The sequence below is a fragment of the Melanerpes formicivorus genome, unplaced genomic scaffold, assembly GCF_026170545.1.
Source record: "Melanerpes formicivorus ecotype bairdi unplaced genomic scaffold, bMelFor1.0.p_v2 SCAF_390, whole genome shotgun sequence".
NCBI lineage: Eukaryota > Metazoa > Chordata > Aves > Piciformes > Picidae > Melanerpes > Melanerpes formicivorus.
The window spans coordinates 30,818-35,206 of NW_027142742.1; positions in this window are offsets into that span (position 1 = coordinate 30,818).

Consider the following 4,389-nt stretch of genomic DNA (forward strand, 5'->3'; position numbering starts at 1 on the left):
GCAGGGCATTGCAGGGCAGGGCAAGACAGGGCAGGGCAGGGCAAGGGAAGACAGGGCTGTGCAAGGCAGGGCAGGGCAGGGCAGGGCAGTGCAGGTCAAGGAAGGGCAGGCCAAGAGAGGGTTGGGCAGGGCAAGGCAGGGCAGAGGAGGGCAAGGGAAGGCAGGGCTGGACAAGGCAGGGCAACGTAGGGGAGGGGAAGGCACGGCAGGGCGAGGCAGGGCAGTGCAGTGCAAGGGAAGTCAGGGCTGGGCGAGGCAGGGCAGGGCAAGGCAGGGCAGGGCAAGAGAGGGTTGGGCAGGGCAAGGCAGGGCAGAGGAGGGCAAAGGAAGGCAGGGCTGGGCAAGGCATGACAATGCAGGGGAGGGGAAGGCACGGCAGGGTAAGGCAGGCCTTGGCAAGGCTGGACATGGTAAGGCAGGGCAGGGCACTGCAAGGGAAGCAAGGGCTGGGCGAGACAGGGCTGGGCAGGGCAGGGCAGGGCAGGGCAGGGCAGGGCAGGGCAAGGGAAGGCAGGGCTGGGCGAGGCAGGGCAGGGCAAGGCAGGGCATGGCAGGGTAGGGCAGGGCAAGGCAGGGCAAGGCAGGGCTGGGCGAGGCAGGGCAGGGCAAGGCAGGGCATGGCAGGGTAGGGCAGGGCAAGGCAGGGCAGGGCAGGGCAGGGCAAGGCAGGGCAGGGCAAGACAGGGCAGGGAAAGGCAAAGGAAGGCAGGGCAGGGCAGTGCAAGGCAGGGCAAGGGAAGGGCAAGGGAAGGCAGTGTAGGGCAGGGCAGGGCAGGGCAGGGTGAGGGAAGGCGGGGGGGCAAGGCAGGGCAACGCAGGGCAAAGAAGGGCAAGGCAGGGCAACGCAGGGCAAAGAAGGGCAAGGCAAGGCAGAGCAGGGCAGGAGAAGGCAGGGGAAGGCAGAGCAGGGCAAGGCATGGTAGGGCAGGGCAGAGCACGGCATTGCACAGCAAGGCAGGGTAGGGCAGGGCAGGGCAAGGCAAAAGAAGGCAGGGCAGGACAAGGCAGGGCAGGGCAAGGCAGGGCAGGGCTGGGCTGGGCAAGATTAGGCAGAGAAGGACAGGGCAATGCAGGGCTGGGCAGGGCAGGGCAGAGCAAGGCAAAGCAGGGCTGGGCAGGGCAAGGAAGGGCTGGGGAAGGCAGGGCAGGGCAAGGGAAGGCAGGGCATGGCTAGGCAGGGCAGGGCAGGGCAGGGCAGGGCAGGGCAGGGCAGGGCAGGGCAAGGCAGGGAAAGGGAAGCCAGGGCTGGGCAAGGCAGGGCAGGGCAAGGCAGGGCAGGGCAAGGCATGGCTGGGCGAGGCAGGGCAGGGCAAGGCAGGGCAGGGCAAGAGAGGGTTGGGCAGGGCAAGGCAAGGCAGAGGAGGGCAAGGGAAGGTAGGGCTGGGCAAGGCAGGGCAATGCAGGGGAGGGGAAGTCACGGCAAGGTAAGGCAGGCCTTGGCAAGGCTGGACATGGTAAGGCAGGGTAGGGCAGTGCAAGGGAAGGCAGGGCTGGGCGAGGCAGGGCTTGGAAAGGCAGGGCAGGGAAGGGCAAGGCAGGGCACAGGAATGCAAGGGAAGGGAGGGCTGGGCAAGGCAGGGCATGGAAAGGCAGGGCAGGGCAGGGCAAGGTAAGGCAGAGAAATAGAGGGCAATACAGGGCTGGGCAGGGAAAAGCAGGGCTGGGCAAGGCAAGGCAGGGCAGGGCTGGGCAGGGCTGGGCAAGATAGGGCAGGGCAGGGCAGAGTAGGGCAGGGCAAGGCAGGGCTGGTCAAGGCAGAGGACAGCAAAGGAGGGTAGGGCAGGCAGTCCAGCAAGGCTGGACAGGGCTGGGCAGGGCAGGGCAGGGCAAGGCAGGGCAAGGCAATGGAAGGCAGGGAAGGGCAGGGCAGGGCAAGGCAAGGTAGGGCAGGGCAAGGCAAGGCAGGGCAGGGCAAGGCAGGGAAAGGGAAGGCAGGGCAGGGCAAGGCAAGGTAGGGCATGGCAAGGGAAGGGAGGGCTGGGCAAGGAAGGGCAGGGAAGGACAAGGCAGAGGACAGCAAAGCAGGGCAGGGCAAGGCAGGGCAGGGCAGGGCAGGGCAAGGGAAGGCAGGGCAGGGCAAGGGAAGGGAGGGCTGGGCAAGGGAAAGCAGGGCTGGGCAAGGAAGGGCAGGGCAGGGAAAGGGAAGAGAGGGCAGGGCAAGGCAGGGCAGGGTAAGGCAGGGCAGGGCAGGGCAGGGCAAGGGAAGAGAGGGCAGGGCAAGGCAGGGCAGGGTAAGGCAGGGCAGGGCAGGGCAAGGGACGGGAGTTCTGGGCAAAGCAGAGCAGGGCAGGGCAGGGGAAGGCAAGGCAGGGCAAGAGAAGACAGGGCAAGGGAAGACAGGGCAGGGCAAGGCAAGGCGTGGCAGGGCAAGGGAAGGGAGGACTGGGCAAAGCAGAGCAGGGCAGGGCAGGGCAAGGCAAGGCAGGGCAAGGGAAGGCAGGGCAAGGGAAGGCAGGGCAGGGCAAGACATGGCAGGGCAGGGCAGGGTAAGGCAGGGTAAGGGAAGGCAGGGCAAGGGAAGGCAGGGCAGGGCAAGGGAAGAGAGGGCTGGGCAAGGAAGGGCAGGGAAGGGCAAGGCAGAGGACAGCAAAGCAGGGCAGGGCAAGGCAGGGCAGGGCAGGGCAGGGCAAGGGAAGGCAGGGCAGGGCAGGGCAAGGGAAAGGAGGGCTGGGCAAGGGAAGGGAGGGCTGGGCAAGGCAGGGCAGGGAAGTGCAGGGCAGGGTAATGCAGGGTAGTGCAGAGTAGGGCAGGGCAGAGTAGGGCAGGGCAAGGCAAGGCAGGGCAGGGCAAGTCAAATCAGGGCAAGGCAAGGCAGGGAATGACAAGACTGGGCAGGGTAAGGCAGGGCAAGGTAGGGCATGGCAGGGCATGGCAGGGCAGAGGATAACAAGGCAGGGCAGGGTAGGGCAAGGGAAGAGAGGGCTGGGCAAGTCAGGGCAGGGCAGGGCAGGGCAAAGGAAGGGAGGGCTGGGCAAAGCAGGGCAAGACAGGGCAGGGCAGGGCAAGTCAAAGCAGGGCAAGGCAAGACAGGGCAGGACAAGACTGGGCACGGTAATGCAGGGCAAGGCAAGGCAGGGCAGGGCAGGGCAAGGCAATGCAAGGCAGGGCTGGGCAGGGCAGGGAAGTGCATGGCAGGGGAAGGCAGGGTAGTGCAGAGTAGGGCAGGGCAGAGTAGGACAGGGCAAGGCTAGGCACAGCTAGGGAAAGGCAGGGCAGGAAAGGGCAGGGCAAGGCAGGGCACGGCAAGTCAGGGCAAGACATTGCAAGGCAATACAAGGGAAGGCAGGGCAGTGCAAGGAAGTTCAGGGCAGAGCAGGGCTAGTCAGGGCAGAGCAAGGGAAGGGCATATGAAGGCAGGGCTGGGCAATGTAGGGCAGGGCTGGGCAGGGCTGGGCAGGGAAGAGTAGGGCAGGCATGGCAAGGGATGGCAGGACTGGCCAAGGCAGGGAAGTGCAGGGCAGGGCAAGGCGAGTACAGAGCACGGCAGGGCAGAGCAGGGCAGGGCAAGGCAAGGCAGGGAATGACAAGACTGGGCAGGGTAATGCAGGGCAAGGCACGGCAGGACACAGAAGGGCTCGGGAAGGCAGGGCAGGGCAGGGCAGGGCAGAGCATGGCAGGGCAAGGCAGGGCAGGGCAGGGCAGGGCAGGGCATGGCAAGACAATGGAAGGCAGGGCAGGGCACGGCAAGGCAGAGCATGGCAGGGCAAGGCAGGGCAGGGCAGGGCAGGGCAGGGCAGTGCATGGCAGGGCACAGGAGGACAGGGCAGGGCAAGATAAGGCAAGGATGAGCAGGGCAGGGCAGGGTAGGGCAAGGTAAGGCAGGGCAGGGCAGGGCAGGGCAGGGGAAGGCAGTGCAAGGCAGGGCTGGGGAGGGGAGAGGATGGCAAGGCAAGGTAGGGAAAGGCAGGGCAGGGTAAGGCAGGGCAAGGGAAGGCAGGGCTGGGCAAGGCTGGGCAGGGCAGGGCAGGGCAGGGAAGTGCAGGGCAGGGTAAGGCAGGGTAGTGCAGAGTAGGGCAGGGCAGAGTAGGGCAGGGCTGGGCAAGGGAAGGCAGGGCAGGGCAGGGTAGGGCAGGGCAGGGCAAGGCAGGGCAGGCAGGGCAGGGAAGGGCAGGGCAAGGCAAGGGTAGGCAAGGCAGGGAATGACAATACTAGGCAGAGTAGGGCAGGTCAAGGCAGGGCTGGGCAGGGCAGGCCATAGCAAGGCTGGACAGGGTAAGGCAGGGCAGGGCAGTGCAAGGCTGGGCAGGGTAAGGCAGGGCAGGGCAGTGCAAGGCTGGGCAGGGTAAGGCAGGGCAGGGCAAGGCAGGGCAGGGCAAGGCAAAGGAAGGCAGGGCAGGGCAATACAGGGCAGGGCAAGGCAGGGCAGGGCAGGGCAAGGCAGGGCAGGGC